The following is a 24546-nucleotide window of genomic DNA, read 5'->3' as shown; positions in this document are numbered from 1 at the left end:
GTAGTCCCAGCTACTTGGGAGGCTGAGGCAGGAGAACTGCTTGAACCCAGGAGGTGGAGGCTGCCGTGAGCTGAGATCACGCCACTGCACTCCAGCCTGGGTGACAGAACGAAACCCCGTCTCAAAAAAAAAAAAAAAAGTTGAATGTACTTGTTTACCCAGCACCAAGATAAAGAAAGTCAAAACTGTCGCAGTCCCCCAAGTCCCCTCATGCTCCCTTCCAGCCTCTGTCCCACCAGGGAAACATGATCCCAACTTCCAGTACCATAGATTCGTTCTGTCTGTTAAGGTACCTTATATGAATGAAATTATGTAGCCCGCTGTCTCTCTTTTGTTCAGCATTTGGTCTATAAGTTGTGTCATTATAGATCCTGTGTTCTCAAAAAAGAAAACACACACACACACACACACACACACACACACACACAGTATATATTCTAGTTAGAGACCCAGATTTGGTAGTTATCAGAGATTAGGAATACTTGTAATGTCAGTGAATTACATTATCCAGGGAAAGTACATATAAAAAAATACATAAGAAGACTGGTCTTTTAAAAAGAGAAGAAGACAACTCTGATAAGCAATATAGGAACAAACTGGATTTTTGAGTCTTAAGACAAACACACCAATTATGAAGTGACTAACATAGTCCAGGCAGTGAGAACGTGACCTTGAGCAATGGAGAAGAGGTATTTCAAAGGTAGAATAGACAGGATTTTCTGATCAGCTAAATGTGGAAGGTGAAAGAGGAGCATCACAGATGGGTTTCTATCTTGGGTGACTGTAGAGCAGTAATATTAACGAACACAGAAGCTCTAAGAAAGTAGGAATCGAGACGTTAGATTTGGGGGATGAACAACAAAATGTTCAATTTTGAGCATACCTAATCCGATCCACCTACAAAGACATCTAAATGGAAGCGTTCAAGAGATAGTAAACACTCTATCTAGAAACTCAGATTTTGTAGTCATTAGGGATTGGGAGTGGTTGTAATCACGTGGGTGAATGACACTATCCAGAGAAATAATGTATAAGAAAAAAGAGACAAGATTAGTCAGAAACAGAGGTTCAGAAACAGGAGAAATCAGGATACAGAGTTAAGAGTTGCAAGGAGAAAATGGAATTGTCACAGAAGTTAAGACTCAGCTATTAGAGTTGGCAATCTGGAGTGAGTGTAGTTCTAGTACAGTGATGGCTGTAAAAGCCAAATTGAAGTAGATTAGGCAATAAATGTTTAAAATAAGGGGAAGAGCCTGGGCCTGGTGGCTCACACCTATTATCCGAGCACTTCGGGTGGCCAAGGCAGGCGGATCGCATGAAGTCAGGAGACCAGTCTTGCGGTTAACATGGTGAAACCCTGTCTCTACTAAAAATACAAAAATGAGCCGGGCATGGTGGTGAGTGCCTGTGAGACAGGAGAATAGCTTAAACCCAGGAGGTGGAGGTTGCAGGGAGCCAAGATCGCACCACTGCCCTCCAGCCTGGGCGACAGAGCAAAATTTCCTCTCAAAAAATACATAGGAAAAAAGGTAAGGTTTAAGAAAGGGAGGCAGAGTTATTATAAGGCTTTGGTTTTTAGGTGACAGAACAAAACTATTTTTAGACAAAAAAAAAAAAAAAAGAAAGAAAGATTTAATTTACAAAAAGGAGATGGAAGAGAAGTTACCTAATGGAAGTTAGGGCCAGAAAAAGAAGTCGTAGACAGCTCTAGAACACAAAGTTAGAACCTGGGACAGATACTTCTGTCTCTGAGAATGAAGTTCAGGAACAGTAGTAAGAACGAACAAACGCACACATAAGTTTAGAAGCAGAAGAAAGAGCAGTTGGGAAAGTACAGATTTTTTTCTACCATTTTTCTTTTCTTTTATAGATACATATCTTTTAGAGACAGTCAATGTTGCCCCAGCTGGAGTGCAGTGGCATCATCATGGTGCACTGCAGCCTCGACCTCCCAGGCTCATGTGATTCTCCCACCTCGGCTTTTCAAGTGGCTGGGACCACCGGAGCGTGTTGCCAAGTCCAGCTAATTTTTTAAATTTTTTATAGAGACATGGTCTCCCTATGTTGCCCAAGCTGGTCTCAAACTCCTAAGCTCAAGAGATCCTCCCACCTCAGCCTCCCAATGCAAGCTTTCTTTGTCTCTCTTCTTCAGGCTCAGATAACAGTCCAAAGGGCAGGGCTAAAGACAGACTCCTTGATCTCATAGGCCCTCAGGAGTCTAAGCACAAATTTCTCTCCTCTGCAAGCCAAAAAAGAGAAAGACACATGCCAATCAGTTCCCATGACTCAACCAGTTATGTGCATTTCAGCTTGCATTCAAATTAGCTTAGGCCCTACACATCAAAACATTTGTTAAAATGAATGAATGTGAAGGAAAACATTCTAGGCAGAGGTTACTCTGCAAAAGCAGAGTTAACTAGTGTGGTCTGGAAAAATAGATTACTTATTCACATGTAATAGTGAAGGGCTGGCCTGGCACAGTGGCTCATGCCTGTAATCCTAGCACTTGGGAGGCCGAGGCAGTGGATCACCTTGAGGTCAGGAGTTCAAGACCAGCCTGGACAACATGGCGAAATCCCTCTCTACCAAAAACACAAAAAATTAGCCAGGCGAGGTGGGCATGCGCCTGTGGTCCCAACTACTCAGGAGGCTGAGGAGGGAGGACTGCTTGAGTCTGTAAGGTAGAGGTTGCAGTGAGTCAAGATCGTGCCACTGTACTCCAGCCTGAATAACAGAGTGAGACTCTATCTCAAAAAAAAAAAAAAAAAAAAAGAATAGTGAAAGGCTAATAACAATGCAAGGAACCATAACAACAGATACAAAAATAAGTACTACGTCAATGCCTAGCTGATACAAATGTCAATTAGCACAAGATCCTTAAAGCAATCGGAAAAATTAAACACACACATATATATATATACACACACACACACACATAATAGAAAGTGAAAGTCCATTATCAAGAAAACAATCATTAGCAGTTTTGAATAGATTGTTCCAGATATTTCCTATTTATATACTAGCAAATACCACTTTTACAAAAATGAAGTCATACTTCATTGTTCTGCTTTTTTCATGTTACCAATTTTTCACAGTGAATAAGTAATCTTCTATTTTTCCAGACCACACTAGTTACTCTGCTTCTGCTCATACTGTAACCTCTGTCTAGAATATTTTCCTTCACATTCATTCATTTTAACAAATGTTACGATTAATGCTACAATAAACATTCTTCATACATGTGTGTACATATAGGTCTGTGGACAGATATGTGTTTCCAGAGATAAATTCTAGAAGTGGAAGTAGCAGGTTAGAGAGTAAACATTCTAATTTTAATAGATAATAATACCAAACAGCCCCCTAAATTGGACTTTACCTGTAAAGTCTCTCAATACAGGCTGATAGCATAACACCAATAAGATGGGGTTTACAGACAAAACCCTCTAACCCTGACTTAATTCAAAAGACATTTTAGAGTACCTATACCAGTAACATACTGCATTTCCTCTAAGCAACTTTCCACAAACATTATTTCCCTTAACTAAGCTTTATTCTCCAAACACATGTAATTTATAAGCACATGCTCCACAAAAATCTCAAACATGAAAAACTTACTAAGCAGACTCCACAGACAGGGGAGGAGGGGTGAATTTGAAGACCCAGTCCTGATTACCACAGTTAACAGTTTGGTATTTGTTTTTCCGGATTTATTTTATGCATACATAAACAAACATGTTATTTTCAAACCCAAATAAAATTATGCTAGCCAATTAATATTCTATTATTTTCATTACACATATTACGGATATCCTTCCATAGCAATATATAACACATCAATCATATCCTTTTAAATAGGTGTATAGTATTTTATTATATGGATGTACCAGAAATTAAGCTAACTCCCATTGGTGGACATTAAGACGGTTCCCAATTTTTTGCTTAACAAACCATACTACTTTGAACATCCTCACAGATATACACTGAGTATTTAGGTAGGACAATACTTCTAGAAGTAGAATTAACGGGTATCAAGTTGCTTTCCAAAATTATTAATAGTACCATTTTATATTCCCACTGGTACGTAAACATACTTGTTTCTGTATAATCTTGCCGATATTTGATATAAACAATTATTTTATATATTGCCAACCTGAGAGGCAAATTTTTTCTAAATTTTCATTTCTCTGATCATTAGGGAACTCAGCATCTTTCATATATCTATCATGTATATTTCTCCTATGAATTGCCTATTCATTTATTTTGCCCATTTTCTATAGCATGCTGTTCAACGGAAATACAACACAAACTAAAAAACGTAATTTTAAATGTTCTAGTAGCCACATGTTAAAAAGTAAAATTAGGCCAGGCGCAGTGGCTCACGCCTTTCCCAGCACTTTGGGACGCTGAGGCAGGTGGATCATCTGAGGTCAGGAGTTTGAGACCAGCCTGTCCAACACAGTAAAACTCTGTCTCTACTAAAAATATAAAAATTAGCTGGGTGTGGTGGCGGGCACCTGTCATCTCAGTTATGCAGGAAGCTGAGGCAAGAGAATCGCTTGAACCTAAGAGGCAGAGGTTGCAGTGAGCCCAGACTGCACCAGTGCACTCCAGTTTGGATAATAGAGACTCCGTTTCAAAAAAATACATAAAAAGTAAAAATAAACGGGTAAAATCTGTGTTAATATATTTTAATTAGTTAATATCTAAATATTATCATCTCAACATATGATCAGTATAAAAATTCTTAAGACATTTTACATATTTTTGTACTAAGTCTTCAAACTCCAGCTTTTACACGTATTACACGCTTAGAGTACTTCTCAATATAGAACTAGCCACATTTCATGTGCTGACTAACCGCATGTTGCTAGAGGCTACTGTATGGGATAATGTGGGTCTATAGGATCTTTACATGTCAGAGCTCAGATTTCCCCCATTTCAGCCTTTTTTGCCCCTATAGTTTTATTTTTACTGTACAAATAATTTAAAAACAAAGGCTTCAAATAATGTAAAATTATGAAGAACAAAACATGACAGTCATTCTTTATTACCTCACAGTACCATCTCCAAGATAACCGTATCAGCCACTGAAGTACATTCTCACAGCCTATTTTTACATATTATATAAATGTATATATATCCATATGTATTTTACATTGTCTTAACCTTCTTCCCATGAGAAATACCGTATTCAACTCTACATAATATTCAGCAGGATGGATAGATCAAAATTTATTTTTTAATAGACACGTAATACATTTATATTCTCATTGTAAAAACTTAAAACATACAAATAAAGTCAATTTCTTTTGACCACCCTTCCCCATAAGTCTCTTAAATTACCCAATGTTGTTAACAACATGACCCGTATCCACGGATCTTTTTCTATGCATTAGAATGACAGATATTATATTAATAGTAAGCTTTTACCTGTAACATATGATATAAATGCTGTTAATCTACCTTGTTTGTCTTTTAATTTTAGGGCATCTTTCATTATACCAATTTAAATTTGTTTATCTTTCCTTTATGACTTGCCATACAAAGTCATTAAGTGAGTGAGTGTCTTGTCATACAAAGAAAGGCCTGTCTCATACCAGGTCTTATACCAGAAAGTTGTCCTATATTTTATTCTAGTACCTCTAAGATTTAGGGGTTTTATGTACATATTTGATCTATGTGGATTTTATTTTGGAGTGAAGAAATGGGTATGAGTCCGAATTGTTTGCACTACCCTTCTACCACCACCACTTGCAATGTCTAGTAGTGTCTACCCTTCTTATCTCTATGACCCCAAGACTATATCCCAGCCCACAAAGATGGAAAGGCAGAAGGCTACGTAGAGTATAGCACAGAAAGAAGGGTGGGGATTAACTGCAGAGAGGAAAAACTTGACAAACACTACTTCAGCCAGGTGGTCAAGGTCAACAACAGTCATAAACCATGCAGACAGTAATGTGCTCTTGATAAGATGAAAGTATCATTTTGCCTTTGTGATCTTCCTCCTAAAAATTCATTAACTTAATCCGAGCATGACAAATCATCAAATTCCAATATACCCACAATATATTTATATATCTTCTATAATATCTGCCCAGTAACCTCTCAAAACTGTCAAAGTCATCTAAAACAAGGAAAGTCTAAGGAATGGTCACAACCAAGAGGAGCCTAAGGAGTCATGACAGCTAAATGGATTGTGGTAACCTGGAACAGAATAAGGACATTAAGTAAAAACTAAGGAAACTGAAATACTGCATAGACTTCACTTAATAATACAATCAATATTGGTTCATTATTTCTAACGAACATACCATGCTAAGATATTAATAATAGGGGAAACCATGCGTGGGATGCATGAAGGGATATATATGGGAACTCTGCTCTATTTGCTCCATTTTTCTCTAAATTTAAAACTTTAAAAAACAATTAAGCTTATCAATTTCATTTTTTTCTTTTTTTTTGAGACGAGTCTCACTCTGTCGCCCGGGCTGGACTGCAGTGGCCGGATCTCAGCTCACCGCAAGCTCCGCCTCCCGGGTTTACGCCATTCTCCTGCCTCAGCCTCCCAAGTAGCTGGGACTACAGGCGCCGCCACCAGGCCGGGCTAGTTTTTGGCATTTTTTTAGTAGAGACGGGGTTTCACCGTGTTAGCCAGGATGGTTTCGATCTCCTGACCTCGTGATCCGCCCATCTCGGCCTCCCAAAGTGCTGGGATTACAGGCTTGAGCCACCGCGCCCAGCCCTATCAATTTTATAAAAAGCAAATACCTCAGAAGTAGAAGAGTATAGGTAAACATGTGCCTCTAATTTTGACCACATTCATTGTAAACAAAATACCCACTGGATCCATATAGAAATTTAATTTTTTTTTTTTTTTTTTTTTTGAGACGGAGTCAGGCTCTGTCGCCTAGGCTGGAGTGCAGTGGCGCAATCTTGGCTCTCTGCAACCTCCGCCTCCTGGTTTCAAGTGATTCGCCTGCCTCAGCCTCCTGACTAGCTGCTACTACAGGCACCCGCCACCACGCCTGGCTAATTTTTTTTGTATTAGTAGAGATGAGGTTTCACCATATTGGCCAGGCTGGTCTTGAACTCCTGACCTTGTGATCTGCCCACCTTGGCCTCCCAAAGTGCTGGGATTACAGGCATGAGCCACCGCAACCTGCAGAAATTTATCTTAAGAAAAAAATCTAAAGAAGGAAAATAGATTGCAAGGATGCATAGTACAGTTTTACCAATATTAGAAAAAATACAAATAAGCTAATTTATCCAAAAATAGAGAAAGAAGCAAAAAATTAAAGTTATATTCACTCAGAATATTATTTACCTATTACAAATGATAATTTCAAGGCTACAGGAGATAGGAAATGTTTATTATATAACGTAAATTTTTTTAAAAAAATACAAATTGTAGGCCAGGCGCTATGGCTCACACCTGTAATCCCAGCACTTTGGGAGGCCAAAGCAGGTGGATCACCTGAGGTCAGGAGTTTGAGACCAGCCTGACCAACATGGAGAAACCCCATCCCTACTGAAAATACAAAATTAGCCGGGCGTGGTGGTGCATGCCTGTAATCCCAGCTACTCGGTAGGCTGAGGCAGGAAAATCGCTTGAACCCGGGAGTCGCAGGTTGAGGTGAGCCAAGATCGCGCCATTGCACTCCACCCCAGGCAATAAGAGCGAAACTCCATCTCAAAAAAAAAAAAAAAAAAAAAATTGTAGAATATGAATGCAAATTTGGGTATTCCTTTTTTTTTTAAACTTACATGAACCACATATACCAAAATGTTAAGTGATTAAAAACAGACAAGGCTAAACACAGAGGCTAATGCTTGTAATCCTAGCGCTTTTGGGAGGCCAACACAAGAGGATCATTTGAGGCCAGGAGTTCAAGACCAGCCTAGGAACGTAGTGAGACCCCATCTCTACCAATAATTTTAAAATTAGCTGGGTGTGGTGGGTGGTGTGCATCTACAGCCCTAACTACTCAGGAGACTGAGGTGGGAGGATCACTGGAACCCAAGAGTTCGAGATTACAGTGAGCTATGAACATGAGACTGAACTCCAGCTGGACAACAGTGAGACTCTGTATCTATAAAAATAAATAAAAACTAAAAGTAAAAAACAAATACTAAGATCTTAGTAAAGATCTTACTCTTCAGTAAAGAGAAGTCTATGGTAAACTTACAACTAGTTTTTCAAACACTATGATTTATTTATTTATTTATTTATTTATTTATTTATTTATTTATTATTATTTTTTTTTGCGACAGAGTTTCACTCTATTGCCCAGGCTGGAGTGCAGTGGTGCAATATCGGCTCACTGCAACCTCCGCCTCCTGGGTTCAAGTGATTCCCCTGTCTCAGCCTCCCAAGTAGGTCTAGGGAGGTGCCCACCACCACGCCTGACTAATTTTTTGCACTTTTAGTAGAGACATTTAAGTAGAGACAAGGTTTCACCATGTTGGCCAGGCTGGTCTCGAACTCCTGACCTCAAGTAACCCGCCCGCCTCAGCCCCCCAAAGTGCTAGGATTACAGGCATGAGCCACAGAACCCAGCAGCCCTTGTCTATTTTTCAGTCTATTATAAATGATAATAAATAACAAGTCTCTTTTACTAAAAGCATTTAACTGAAATTACCACTTCATCTCAAATCCAGTCATGCTACATCTCATGCTAAAAACTACAGAGGAAAAGTACACTACAACAAACACACCCTACTGCAGGGGCAGAAAGAGCCTGGCATCTAAGCTGATGCCACACCCCATAAGGGCCTGCATGTGAATAACTTTTATCTGTGATTGGCAGCTTCAGATCTCAACCAAAAGGCTAACAGAACAAAAGAGTAAAGAAATTCCAAGTAGCAGCTAATGGGCAGAAAAGCATTTGTCCATTTTCCTATGCTATCAAGCCAATTAAAATTTTTTTTAATTACCAATATACTTCAATTACTACAAATAAAGCATACTATCGCTGTGCAAAAATAGCACTTTTGAACATAACATCAAAAGAAACATCCAAGAAAGTAAATATAAAATAATAATAAATGTGGGCCAGTTGCAGTGGCTCACACCTGTAATCCCAGCACTCTTGGAGGCCAAGGCAGGACGACAGCTTGAGCTCAGGAGTTTGAGACCAGTCTGAACAACACAGTGAGACTCTGTCCCTACAACAACAATCATCATCATCATCATCATCACCACCACCACCACCATCATCAACATGCAATGAGGATTTGTTTAAAGCAAACTCCAAAATCTAACAGGGAAAAAAATTACCAGGAAAAAATAAAAGAGATATTGTAACACAGAATTTGTTACACTAAAACCAATAGCATAACCAGAAAACATCCTTCACTCATACCACCACCTAACCAAAGCATGGTCTCACTTCCCCAAAAGATTTCGAACCACAAATTTACAAATTCTTTTCATCAACCTGAATTCTTTAATTTGGATGGTCATGGACTTTTTTTTTTTTTTTTAATCTGATAAAACCTACGGTTGTTCTCCCTGGAAAAACACAAATGTACAAAGTCTGGCACATAATTCCGAAGGTTTCACACCTCCAAAGCCAACTGTAGACTTTCAGACAATTCATGCATTCCATAGCTTAAATGTTTAATAACATACACAAACCCTCATTCTTAAAAAAAGATAATGAAGTGGGAAAGACCCTTCCAATTATGTAATCCATTCATTCCCAAACTATTTTTTTAAAGGAATAAAAGAATGGCTACTCCATAGGCAGAGCAGCAGCCTCACTCCCAAACTATTCTAACCATCACCCACCTAAGTAGGCCAAGAGATCTAACCTTCCTACCTCCTCCCATTTTCTAGTACACAAATAACTCCCTAATGAAGAATTGTAGCAATGTAACAAGTACACAAGAGCAAAACGGTCCACAAAAATTTAAATGTAACATTAATTCTACAATTATATTCATCCAAAAATAACAGCAATTGGAACCACAGCCAATTTGAGACACCACCACTGATGCAGTGAAAATAATATCTTCTGAGTGTGGGCATGCATAGGATTAATTTTCTAGTGCTGCCAAAGCATGGTATAGCTGACAGATTTCTTAAAGGAAAACTAAACTAGAGCCCTCAGTAAGTTCTAGAAGCCGGCTAATTTTAGTTTGTGAATACTAAATTTCAGTAATCCTTAGTAACTCAGATTATTGGTAGGCAGCCTATTCTAATACATAAATATCAGAGGTTATGGGAATGGAATAAAAATAACCCCTGAGAAATGAGGGACAACTTGTTTTTCTGGTTCATTATCCATCAGGAAAAGCTTCTGATCTAGTGTGTGTCTTGGACAATACTGAGCAAGCATGAATCTAAGCCAATAATTTTCAACAATTTCTCCACTGTGACTCTGAGTAATGGCTCACCAATAGCATAAAATGAACAACCTAAACTGGAACCCACATACCTCGCTAGAGGGGAATATAAAATAGATCAACTGCTTTGGAAAACAATTCAGAATTTCCTCAAAATGTTAAACACAGGTTACCATGTAAGTCAGCAATTCCACCCCTAAGTATGAGCCCAAAATAAATAAAAACGTGTCTCAAAACCAGTATACAAATGCTCACAGCAGCATTATTCATAACAGCCAAAAAGTGGAAACAACCAAGTGGAAGCAAATGTCCATCAAATACAGATGAATGAATAAACAAAATGTGGTATATCCATATAATCCATAAATTATTATTTGGCCATAAAAAGGAATGAAGTATTGATCCATGCTATAACATTGATGAATCTTGAAAACACTATGGTAAGTAAAAGAAGTGAGTCGCAAAAGACCATATATTGTATAATTCCATTTATATGAAATGTCTAAGGCAATTTCATAGACACAGAAAGTAGACTAGTGGCTACCTAGAGCTAGGGGTGTTGGAGATGGAAAGTGACCGCCACTGGATATAGGAGGTTCTTTTAAGAACGATGAAAATGTTCTAAAATTAGATAGTGATACTGGTTGCGCAAGTCTGTGAATATACTAAGAAACACTGAACTATAAACTTTAAAAGGGTGAATTTTGTAATATATATCTCAATAAAGCTGTTTTTTATCTATTCAAATGACACACAAGGTGTTTTAGGCTCTACTTTCTGCCTACCTTTCCAGGTATTTCAACCTCCCCACCTCCACCTCCATTTGATCTTATTCCCATGCCCCCTCTCTTTGCACCTGTGGAACCCCCTACCTTCTGAGCAACACTTCCACCAATGATAGCTTCCTTTGCCACAGTCCATTTCATCTCATATTATCTCATTAAACTACATACCAGCTAGTATTGTTACTTTTATTTTCATGCCTGCCCCACTTCTATTAGACTGTGAGCTCCTGAATGGCTCTTTAACTTCAAATACCTAGTGTCCAGCAGTCAGCCACATGATAGGCACTAAAATATTCTTTAATAAGCACAGGTTAGCATCCTTTCAACTGCACAGAAGACAAACAAACCGAGGAACTTGAGTTTGAATCCCAGTGCAAGTACTTCCTAGCTCTGTGGACTTCCACATGACATAGGTTCAATTTCCTAACCAAGTAATGTGGATACAGTAGACCCCCTTATCTGTAGTTTCACTTTCTGAAGTTTCAGGTACCTGTGATTGACCACGGTCTGAAAATATAAAGTGGATAATTCCAGAAATAAACACTTCATAAATTTTTAACTGTGCACCATCCTGAGCAGCATGGTAAAATCTTGCATTGCCCTCCTCTGTCCCAACCAGGACGAAAATCATCCCTTTGTTCAGGGTGTATCCACTGTGTCTACGCTGCCTGCGCGTTAGTCACTTAGCAGCTGTCTCAGTTATCAGATCGACTGTCACAGTATCACAGTGCTTGTGTTCAAGTAACCCTTTTTTATTAATAATGACCCCAAAGTGCAAGAGTAGTGAGGCTGGCAATTCAGATATACCAAGGAGAAGCAACGTCCTTTAAGTGAAAAGGTGAAAGTTCTCAACTTAATACGGAAAGGAAAAAATTGTATGCTGAGGTTGCTAAGATCTACAGTAAGAACAAATCTTTTATCTGTGAAACTGTTAACAGCATATTGTTATAATTGTTCAATTTTATTATTATTATTAATCTCTTACTGTGCCTAATTTATAAATTAAACTTTATCATAGGTACGTATATACAGGAAAAGACATAGTGTATATAGGTTTCTGTACTATCCATGGTTTCAGGCATTCACTAGGGGTTTTGGAATCTATTCCTTGCAGATAAGCAAGTACTACTGTAATTGTACCTAAATGCCAGGTTATTTTAAGGCCTAGATATCACATCTGGAAAACATCTGGCACATAGAAGGTGTCCATAAATAATGATTACAACAATCATTTCAACATTATTTTAATTACAATCACTAATCAACTTGTTTTACTGAAACTAATCAGAGTTGTACCAATTATTAATAAAGGGATATGTTTTTCTCACTGTAATCAATATTTGAGAAAAAAGTTATCATTTCTATCTAGATGCTTAGGGTCCCAAATATACAAAGCATTAAGACCTAAAAGCCTCAAAGAAGATAATTTCTCTATACAAACTTAGTTCTTAATTCTAGTTCTGCAATTTAACAACCTCCATATAGATTTTTATGCACAAATTATAAGCTCAGATTTTTATAAATGTTAAGTTTAGCCTTCAAAAGATCAACCAATAAGCCAGGAGACATAAAAGAACAGGAATAGTAAACTAATACAGAAGTGGTTAGTACTCAAATTCTATTGAAGACTTAAATCAAAACTAATTTTTGAAGAATAGTCAACAACTCTAAACAAGACAACTCACCCACACAAAGGGGGATAAAAATACCTAAGAATAGCTTGTGACTCAGCCTGCATTTCTATAAGGGGTGCAAGGGGACCTGACTATTTAGCCTATTGTCATCTGTCTCATATCAAGACTAAATATGACAGTAAAACTATTTACGTGGCATGAATAAAAAGTACAGAAGGAAAGAAATTCAGATAGATGCTTCACTTTCAAGTAAAATATTGCCTCTTTGAAACAAAGACAACTTTTAAGTTTTGAAGCCATACAAGAAAACAAAAGAAAGAATAAACAGATTCTATATCATCTATATAATAAATATTTAAAATTTCCTTGAAAACAAACTTAAAAGGTAAACAAATGGGGAAAAATCACAACACATAAGCAGTTAATATTTTAATGTACACAGGGCTATTAAAATAGATAATGAAAACACTAAAACCTCAAATAATCTACGAAAGAAGAAACAGAAGAAATAAAAGTAGTTAATAAACGTTAACATCATTAATAATTAGGAAAACGAGGCTAGGCACAGTGGCTCATGCCTGTAATCCCAGCACTTTGGGAGGCTGAGCAGGGGCGAATCGTCTGAACTCAGGAGATCGAGGCCAGTCTGGGAAACATGGTGTAAACCTGCCTCAATAAAAACTACAAAAAAATTAGTTGGTCCCAGCAGGAGGCTGAGGTGGCAGGATGGCTGGAGCCCAAGAGGAGGTTGCAGTGAGCTGAGATCCCGCCACTGCACTCCAGCCTGGGCAACAGAGCCAGACCCTGTCTCAAAAACAAAACAAAACAAAACAAAACAAAACACTGGCCAACATCCAAGGCTAGCAAAGGTGAATTAAACTGGGTGCTTGCAGGCATAGCCCATGGGAATACATATTGGTATAACTCTTCGGAAGGCACTCTGAAAACATATATCAAGAGTCCTACCAATATTCATATCCTATAAAGCAATAATTTCATTTCTGGGAATCTATCATAAGGAAATAACAGTAAATGCGGGAAATGCTTTAATTACAAAGATATGGTATTAGTAATTACTGAATTCAGCATTAGTAATTACTGAAAAAAACTAAAAATGAATGTTCAAAAATAAAATATACTAAGCCAAGTATCATGCTTCCACTTAAAATCAAATTCATATGATACGTGAATTAAATCTCAATAAAGCTACTTTGTGATCAAGTTCAGTTAGACCACATAACATGGAAGCTGCTTATATTCTTACAATTTAAAACTTACATTTTGATATAAATGTGCATATTTATCATTATGAAAAATGAAAACAGCAGCCATCCATCATCAATATTTACTAAGTGCCAAGCCCTACACTACAAGTCCTTACAAGTTATCATGGTTACCTCGTTATCACTGATACCATCACCAGGCCCATCCTGGAAAGGTCTCAGGCCCAGGGCCATTACCAACTGTGGGGCTGGCCCAAGATAAATTACACTTTAAAGAAGGCCTCACTAAACATTTTCATAGGCTCCTTGGGAATGTTAAAAACAAATTTGGAAATTGAGCCCAATGGGATTGTGGGTCTGTTCTACCCTACTTTCCAGCCCTCTTATATAGATTATTCCGATGGTAAGATTAAAAATTAAGGGCAAAAAGGCTAATTTCCTTTCCAGTCACGGGGTAAAACAAAGACCAAAATAAGAACTATGTTAGGTTAGTTTGAAATTTCTCACTGAACCAAGTTAAAATAATAGGCAACATTAGGCACTTACACTAAGCAGAAGTCACTGTGCTAATAAGCACTTTAGATTACATATAACAACACTAGGAGCTAGGTAATATTTCCCTATTTCACACATGAGGAAACAAACTGAAGAGAATTAAAGTAACTTTCCCAAGATAATGTAGTTATTTGGTGTCAGAGCTGGGAGCAGGAGGTCTAACTTCAGAGGCTGTACTCTTATCTTCTACAGTTATGATGAAAATAAATGAAATTTGTATTAAAATCACATACAATTTATCTAAAAGGAATATGCATTTGTGAAGAAAATGATCTAAAGAATATGAAACAGTTAAATAAAACGAGTGTTTACCGTCTGGTAATAGTCTCCTAATCCACTAAATGTCTACCATAATCCACTGCTGAATAACTCCACAAGTAAATAAATCATTTAATGTCCTGATGTATCTACGAAATTATATTTTAAATGAACCTCTTGAAATAACACTATACATTCTGCAAATGAAATATGCTGCCCTCTTGGAGCTGTGAAAATACATATTTCTTGCAACTGTCCTAATTCTGTTCAGTTCCCTCCCTTCCTCTCCCACTTCCTCTTTGCTCTCAGATCCTTTAAGACCAGTTCAGTTTCTCCTCCTCAAGAATACCTATACTCACACTTTACCCAAGAGAACTCTAACATTAGTGTCTGCGCTCTACAGCAGTAGGATGTTACAAAATCCAAAAAATGAACTCAAGTAAAAAATACAGTATTTCTGATGTACCCTCAACTTTAGATCTATCCACTTACAGAATTAATTATAAACATTCTTATTTTTCTACTTCACACTTGGAATTCTGCCTTTAAAATCAGCACACAGGCTGGGCGCGGTGGCTCAAGCCTGTAATCCCAGCACTTTGGGAGGCCAAGACGGGCGATCACGAGGTCAGGAGATCAAGACCATCCTGGCTAACACGGTGAAACCCCATCTCTACTGAAAACTACAAAAAACTAGCCAGGCGTGGTGGCGGGCACCTGTAGTCCCAGCTACTCGGGAGGCTGAGGCAGGAGACTGGCATAAATCCTGGAGGCGGAGCTTGCAGTGAGCTGAGATCCGGCCACTGCACTCCAGCCTGGGTGACAGAGCGAGACTCCGTCTCAAAAAAAAAAAAAAATCAGCACACAGTAACCAAAACAGCATGGCATTGGTACCAAAGCAGACATATAGGCCAATGGAGCAGAACAGAGACCTCAGAAATACCATCACACATCTACAGCCATCTGATCTTCGACAAACAAGACAAAAACAAGCAATGGGGAAAGAATCTCCTATTCTGTAAATGCTGTTGGGAACACTGGCTAGCCATATGCAGAAAACTGAAACTGGACCGCTTCCTTACACCTTATATAAAAATTAACTCGAGATGAATTAAAGACTTAAATGTAAAACCCAAAACCATAAAATTCTAGAAGAAAACCTAGGCAATACCATTCAGGACACAGGCATGGGCAAAGACTTCATGACAAAAATGCCAAAAGTAATTGCAACAAAAGCCAAAATTGACAAATAGGATCTAATTAAACTAAAGAGCTTCAGCACAGCAAAAGAAACCATCATCAGGCCAGCACGGTGGCTCACGCCTATAATCCCAGCACTACAGGAGCCTGAGGTGGGAGGATCACCTGAGGTCAGGAATTCCAGACCAGCCTGGCCTGCATGATGAAACCCTGTCTCTACTAAAAAAAAAATACAAAAAGGCCAGGCATGGTGACTCACTCCTGTAATCCCAGCACTTTGGGAGGCCAAGGCAGGCGGATCACCTGAGGACAGGAGTTTAAGACCAGCCTGGACATGATGAAACACCGTCTCTGCTAAAAATACAAAACTTAGCCGGGCATGGTGGCAGGTGCCTGTAATCCCAGCTACTTGGGAGGCTGAGGCAGGAGAATCGTTTGAACCTGGGAGGCGGAGGTTGCAGTGAGCTGAGATCGCGCAACATTGCACTCCAGCTTGAGGGACAAGAGCAAGACTTGGTCTCAAAAAAAAAAAAAAAAAAAGTTTGGCGTGGTAGCACATGCCTATAATCCCAGCTACTCGGGAGGCTGAGGCAAGAGAATTGCTTGTACCTGGTAGGCAGAGATTGTGGTGAGCCAAGATTGCCCCACTGCACTCCAGCCTGGGAGACAGAGCAAGACTCTGTCTCAAACAAAACAAACAAAACAAAACAAAACAAAACAAAAAAGAATATCACCAGAGTGAACAGGCAACCTACAGAATGGGAGAAAATTTTTGCAATCTACCCATCTGACAAAGGTCTAATATCCAGAATTTACAAGACACTTAAACAAATCTACAAGAAAAAAAAAAAACCCATCAAAAAGTGGGCGAAGGATATGAATAGACACTTCTCAAAAGAAGACATTTTCGAGGCCAACAAACATATGAAAAAAGCTCAACATCACTGATCATCAGAGAAATGCAAATCAAAACCACAATGATGGCCGGGCATGGTGCAGTGGCTCAAGCCTGTAATCCTAGAACTTTGGGAGGCCGAGGCAGGTGGCTCAGCTGAGGTTAGGGGTTTGAGACCAGCTTGGCCAACATGGCGAAACCCTGTCTCTACTAAGAAGACAAAAATTGGCAGGGCGTGGTGGCGGGCGTCTGTAATCCCAGTTACTCTGGAGGCTGAGGCAGAAGAATCGCTTGAGCCCAGGAGGCGGAGGTTGCAGTGAGCCGGGATCGTGCCATTGCACTCCAGACTGGGCAACAAAAGTGAGACTCCGTCTCAAAAAAAGAAAAAAAAAAAAAAAAAGAAAACACACACACACACACACACACACACACAAACAGTGAGATACCATTTCATGCCAGTCAGAATGGTGATTATTAAAAAGTCAGGAAACAATAGATGCTGGTGAGGCTGTGGTGAAACGGAATGCTTTTACGCTGTTGCTGGGAATGTAAATTGCTTCAACCACAGTGGAAAATAGTACGGTGATTCCTCAAGGATCTAGAACCAGAAATACCATTCGACCCAGCAATCTCACTAATGGGTATATACCCAAAGGAATATAAATCATTCTACTATAAAGACACATGCACATGTATGTTTATTGCAGCACTATTTACAATAGCAAAGACACCGAACCAACCCAAATGCCCATCAATGATAGACTGGATAAAGAAAATGTGATACTACACACCATGGAATACTATGGAGACATAAAAAGGAATGAGATCATGTCCTTTGCAGAGACACGGATGAAACTGGAAGCCATCATCCTCAGCAAGCTAACACAGGAACAGAAAACCAAACACCTGCATGTTCTCACTCCTATGTGGGAGTTGAACATTGAGAACACATGGACACAGAGAGGGGCACAACACACACCAAGATCTGTTGTGGGGGGAAAATGAGGGAAGGGGACTTAGAGGACGGGTCAATAGGTGCAGCAAACCACCATGGCACACGTATACCTATGCAACAAACCTGCACGTTCTGCACGTGTATCCCATTTTTTGTTTTTTTTAAGAAGTAATTTTTTAAGAATTAATTTTTTTAATTAAAAAAAAAATGGGCGCACAGTAAAGTCTGCCTGTCTTCAAAAATAGTTTTTTACAAATTTTTTCCATAAATAAGGTACTAAAAAAACTTGAATCCAAAAAAAGAAAAAGAAAATGCATGTTAGATAGTAATAAATATATCACATTTTTGGTAATGTAATTCGTTTATTCTGAATCATTTCTGCAACTTGGTAATATGTTTTACAAGTAAATATAATATGTAAACATGCTACCTAATGGACTAATATGTACTTTCACTCATTCACTCAACACATTTTTTTTTACTGAATGCCCATATAACTCTTTTTTTTTTGAGACAGAGTCTCACTCTTGCTCAGGCTGGAGAGCAGTGGCCCGACCTCAGCTCACCGCAACCTCCACCTCCCAGGTTCAACGATTCTCCTGCCTCAGCCTCTTGAGTGGCTGGGACTACAGGTGCGCGCCACCATGCCTGGCTAATTTTTTGTATCTTTTAGTAGAGACAGGGTTTCACCATATTGGCCGGTCTCAAACTCCTGACCTTGTGATCTGCCCGCCTCAACCTCCCAAACTGCTGGGATTACAGGCGTGAGCCACCATGCCCGACCTATATAACTCTTTTTTAAATTAATGAACCAAGATGACTATACCAGATAAGGCACAGGTGCTGAAGTTAAAAGGATCTTGGTTTGAAACCTGGCTATTGTACTTACTAGCTCAGAGACCGAAAGTAGTCAAACTTCAGGTTAACATTTCACTTATCTTTTTGATGGGAGGATAATAATTACTCCTAGGGCCTTTGTAAGCTTTAAACGATTATGTAAAACACTCAGCATAGAGTCTAACATGCAGTTACGTGCTCGATAAATGACAACCATGGTAGATATATTTTATACTGAACAAAGTATAGTTGAAGGAGACAGACAACATGTGATCCTTTTGTCTTACTAAAGATGGAAATTTGTGAAACTCTACAATACATTAAACTAAAAATCCTACGGTTACATATGAAATTTCCCACTCTTTAAAAAAGATACACTAACCACATAAGGTTAAATGATTTTTTAAAATAAGAAAGAAAAAAAAAGCGTCTTGAAAGCTGCTGAGTTTGGGTGACGGGTACATGCTATTTTTGTGAAAATACAAATTTTTTAACACTATTAATCCAATCCCCAGAACATGCCTAACACACCTCCTCATATTCAGGAGAGATCAAGATTTTAGCCTTGAGAGGTACCGAACAATGGTACCTCCCTGCTTAATAATTCTGTACAGGTCAAGTTTTCTCGGACGAGTTTACCTTTCATTATAAAGGTGGGCACAGGGAATAGTTATAAATACATGGAAGGGCGAAAAAATGCAAGCTTTTCAACTGCTTATTAATACTACATCAAAATAGCAGCAATGAACATTTTTTCCACGTTTTCAAAAACATAAAATAAATCCACTTTATTTACTTTTGTAATTACAAGAGAGTGACAGGCACGGCCAAAAAGAGCTCAAGGTAAACACATCAGAGTTGTCAGTATCTTTAAATTTTGAAGGACGTCATTACTAATTCGTGTAAATGTTTTATGCGATGTTTCTAGGTAGCTTTTAGGTTTTATCACTGATTAACAACATAGCACACCAGCACAGGGAGAGAGGCAATTTTTCGAAACGCTTAAGAAGCTTTAACCTATAAGAGCTTATGCTACCTAAACTGAGCTAACAATATAAAATTTCAAGTCACACCTTGCCTATTTCTGAGTAAGCAAACAAACACCAGTGAAACAAACTAGAAGCACAGAGCAAAGCAAGTCATTTCTGTGCTAACCTTAATTCCTATCATAAAGGGGTCGGCTTCATCAAAACATATTCCTATTTCGGTATTAACATAAGTTTCAAATAAAGCACACTTGCCATTGGTAATTCTGGAGCGACAAAGCGCATAATTAATAAATTCAAATGGAGCATCTTTCTACAGGATGCAAAGCCATCTGCAGTTTCAGCCTCGGTTTACCCACTCACTATACATATGCAGACGTCTTTAAAAAAATAAAAATAAAAATAAACTTTTATCTGGCCTGAGAGATTACATCTCTCGGTGCTTCCTGTATATCCTGCAAGTCAATAACGCCGAAGGTAAATTTAACATTTCCAACTCCGGAGAAACGCGAGCGGTGGACGCCAAGCATCCGCCCACTGTCCACTCGTGACTCGGGCTACTTTGACGCACTGGGATGCAGCTCACCTGACATTCCGCACTAACCCTTGCCAGGAAGGAAAACCAACTCCGCGAAAATAAAATGGGTCCCCGAGGAGGCGTGCGGGTGCCCCCAGAGCTCTCTTCTGCTTGCACCCCGAAAGTGAGGGGGCCACGCCGCCCCCCGACCCTTGCCGGCGTCCGCCACCTGCCAGACGAGGCCGCGGTCGGGGACCAGGGCTCGGCTGCAAGGAAGGGGCAGCCCAGCCCGGGCCCCCCCGCGGCGTCCGCCCCGGCCGGGCGGCAGGGGAAGGAACCTGGGGCCGGAGGTTTCCGCCCGGCACGGCCGAGCCCGCCAGGGGCCTAGCTCAGGGGGCGCCGGTGCTCCCGAGGACTCGTCCCCGTCGTGCGGAGCGCGCAGCCGCCTCAGCCCGGTCGGGGGAGCCTCCCGGCAGCGGGCGCGGCGCCCGCACCTGCCCCGCGCCTTCCCGCAGCCCCGCTAGCGGCTTCACCCACCTGGCGCCCTCGCCGCACCTCCCGCACGTCACGGCACGACTCCGCGCTCCTCAGCACCGGCAGTCTGGGCGCGGGCAGGCGCCGGGAGACCCTGCTCTGCCGCCGTCGCCGCCGCTGCAGCCGGCTTGGTCGTCAGGCCGCCGCCAGCGAACCTGTTGCGTAGCCTGTCACAGCCGCTCAGGGCTCCGCGGGCGCCGCCTCAGCCCCACAACAACATGGCGGCCGCGGCCTCCGCAGGAAGCCGGGGGGCGGGGAGGTAGGCGCCGGGCCGGGCAGCTGACGGCCCGCCCGCTGCCGGGCACCGACTCCCCACCCTCCGGAGCCCGAAACTGCCCGGGCGTGGCTCCTCACCCCCGGAGTTCCGGGGCACTGAACCCTGAAAGTCTGCTCCGAATCGGTCGGGTCCGGAGCGCTCCTCTCTGCCCTCGGGGAGGCCCCAAAGCCCCAGACCGGGCAGCCCTTCCTGGAGCTGCGGAGACCCACCTGGCTCCTCCTCTCCGAGGTGACATGTTGAACTTGGGTGGTGCTTTTCCTGCCACGGCAGACCCCGGGGTTTTGGAAAGTCCCAAGCAGTGCCTGCCACATCGCTGTTGCACCCCGCCACGGGGCTCTCCCTGGCACCTTCTCACTCGCCGAAGTTTTCTCCACTGATGTGGGGGCATAAATTCTCTGGGAATTGGGGGGTGGAAGGTGGGAAGGAGGTCGATCCCACCTTTGCCCATGGGTCTGTTACAGGCCTCTTGAACCCTTCTCTGGGACCTGGAGGACTTAACCATACCCTCTGTCATCCATTCACCATTCCTCGCCCTCCTCCGTGACACACGCGGAGCGCCCACAAGGAGCATCCTCCACGCTAGTCACACAGTAGGAAGACTCTGTCCCCATAGAGCCTAGCACGACGAAGCTAAACTTTCCTCCACACCGCTCGCCAAGGGAAAGGCCAAGCTCAAACTCAGAATTTGTCTCCTTTCTCCCCTCCCGGTTCTTCGTCTCCTCACAAAAGACCAGGCTTCAATTTAAGTCGCCACCGTATCCCAAAGGCTTGCCCTTGACAAGAGTCTCCTTTAAGGGAAAGGCTTTATTTTGATTTGGGTGAGGGAGGAGTTAGTGTTTCCTAATGAACGTAACCAAATGTCGGCTGGGCCCAGTGGCTCACTCTTGTAATCCCGGCACTTTGGGAGACCGAGGCGGTTGGATCGTCTGAGGTCAGGAGTTGGAGACCAGCCTGACCAACGTGGTGAAACTAAGATGCAAAATTTAGCCGGGCGTGGTGGCAGGCGCCTGTAGTCCCAGCTACTGGGTAGGCTGAGTGAGGCAGGAGAATCGCTTGAACCTGAGAGGCAAAGGTTGCAGTGATCTGAGGTTGCACCACTGCACTCCAGCCTGGGCAACAAGAGCAAAACTCTGTCTAAAAAAAAAAAAAAAAAAAAAAGAACGTAACCAAATGTAAGACTCAAGATTTTTGGATATAAGACCCAAGATTTCTATTTTTTTTTCCCCCCTGAGACAGTCTCATTCCATTGCCCAGGCTGGAGTGCAGTGGCGCGATCTGTGCGATTGATCTGTGCTCACTGCAACCTCCGCCTCCCAGGTTCAAGCGATTCTCCTGCCTCAGCCTCCAAGTACCTGGGATTACAGGCACTCACTACCACACCCAGCTGTTTGTATTTTTAGTAGAGACGGGTTTCACCGTGTTGACCAGGCTGGTCTCCAATTCCTGACCTCAGGTGATCCGCCCACCTCGTCCTCCCAAAGTGCTGGGATTACAGGTGTGAGCCATCACTCCCGGCAAAGACCCAAGATTTCTTTTGGCTTTTAGAAGCAGGGTGAGGGCTGGTCCGGGGTCCAAAACTCATATCCCCATGATTTGATCTGTGTGGATCGAATTACCCCATGGCATCCTTTCATTCCTTACCTGTTGAGGCTGGTGAAGGTGAAATGGCTCCAAACCTAGGCCTATCTGAACTGGCCAGCCAGCTCACAAGGAATTGACCAAACTTCCATGATGATAAACAGGCTTTTCCCGCTCTCACACTCAGTGTTTTTCCTAACTCTTCGATTAGAACCTGACCAAGACCTGACAAACAGGTCCTGAGCCTCAGTGACACAGAGAGGCCTGACTCTTGTATCAGTCTAGGAGGCCCCTCACTTGCTGGGGACCAGCCAATCTGTCCCCATCTGCAAACAAACTACCCAGGCCAAGGATAGCAATCTTGAGCACATGGCCTCAATCGCATTGCACACTTCACCGGTTAACTGATGTGCCCCTTTGGAACCCATGTTTGAGAGTCAAAGCCCCAGAATCCTTCACAACATAGTGCTCCAGAGAGTTGGCCTGCGAGGTAAAACCTATTTTTTATTCCTGTAAGGCACATAGCTAGTCTTCATTTTTCTCCCATCCTTTGACCAATGTCATTTGTGTTTTGGGTTTCTAGACCTGGTGCAATTCACCTTGAGTCCTCTTTCCTTCTAAAGGAGGTGCCAAATCCTCAGCAGGACAAAAATGGAATTTGTAGAAAGAGATGCTTATAAAGAAATTTTTTTTTTAAATTTAAAGCCTCCCTACCAAAAAGCTAACAACCTCTGGTGGAAATCAGGGTCCTGAATGCATGCCTACAGTATCCCAAGCACTAAAATAACTGTATCCCAGAGTTCCCTTCAGAACTTTGAGGCCAGTTTGTCCATCCTGTTCTACTCTATCACAGTCCAAAATACAAGCACCTCTAGTTATCTATCTTCTCTCTCACACATACCTCCCACCCTGTGTAATTCAGGGATAAATTTGGGCAATATTAAGCATTTGGTGATTGGATATTAAACATTTGGTGATTGGATTTGGTGATTGAATATTAAGCATTTGGTGCTGGAGTGCAATGGTGCGATCTTGGCTCACTGCAACCTCCGCCTCCCAGGATCAAGTGATTCTCCTGCCTCATCCTCCTGAGTAGCTGGGATTACAGGCTCCCACCACCATGCCCAGCTAATTTTTTGTATTTTTAGTAGAGACAAGGGCTGGTCAGGCTGGTCTTGATTGGTCTTGATTGGATATAAGGAACGAGAAGAAGGAGTAAAGAGTCCTTGGGTTTTTGGGTAATGGTAGTTCTATTCAACAAGATAAAGAATGGAATACAGGAGGGAAGCACAGACCTTGGAAGTGGCTGAAGAAACATTTTCCTTGCTCCTTGACTGCTTCCAGATCCTAGTTTTCCACCCACATGCAAAAACCCCTTCTCCTATGAGGCTTATAACACTAGCTACACCCATCCTCTATCCTCATCCTTATCATTTACCGTCTTACAGGGCACTCAATATATTCATCAAGAATTTCTGCACGTGGAGCAGCCAGTACTGTCTGCCCAGGACCTTCATCATCCTTAGTGTCTCTCAGTGTTCATGATTCACTTATAGATGATGCAGCCGCCACCCCAGTTCCTGGACTTCCTCTTCTCATAGGGCAGCCCTTGGAAGTTATCGGCACATTTCCTCCTTAGTATTCTCCAAATCCCACCACCTTTTCTTTACTTCTGGCACCAGCTGGAAATCAAATACCTGGAGGAGTTAAGTCCTACCATGTTACTTTTCTCTTCCTCTAGCTCTGCCACAATCTAGGCAAGATTCTTAGACTTGTTCCTGGTGACCTAGCTTTTACCCTGGGAGCATTTAGTCTCGATCTGTTTTCTTTTCCGTGTATTATTGATCCTTCTCCTCAACCATATATATCTTATGTTCTATCAATCTCCCCTTACGTTAGTTTTCAAAGATTCCATTCTGTATCCCATTTCAACCATGTTTACCCTCAAAACAAGCCTGCAATGTA

General features: G+C 41.3%; 1 protein-coding gene across 6 annotated transcripts in view; it reads right to left on the bottom strand.

Annotated features, from left to right (window-relative positions):
• ITSN2 (intersectin 2) overlaps positions 1 to 21202 on the bottom strand; it is a 151756-nt gene extending 130554 nt beyond the window's left edge. For 4 of the 6 annotated variants that reach the window (XR_003309545.1, XM_026454744.1, XM_026454742.1 and 1 more), the window contains exon 1: positions 20730 to 21202. The gene's annotated coding sequence lies outside the window, so the exon portion shown is untranslated. The remainder of the gene's footprint in view (positions 1 to 20729) is intronic. The other 2 variants (XM_026454741.2, XM_026454740.1) reach the window with 2 other exon arrangements.
• Between the last annotated feature and the right edge of the window lie 3344 nt (positions 21203 to 24546).

The sequence above is a fragment of the Piliocolobus tephrosceles genome, chromosome 15 (assembly GCF_002776525.5).
Source record: "Piliocolobus tephrosceles isolate RC106 chromosome 15, ASM277652v3, whole genome shotgun sequence".
Classification (NCBI taxonomy): Eukaryota; Metazoa; Chordata; class Mammalia; order Primates; family Cercopithecidae; genus Piliocolobus; species Piliocolobus tephrosceles.
The sequence above is the reverse complement of the archived record's forward strand: the minus strand, read 5'-3'. Positions and strand labels throughout refer to the sequence as shown.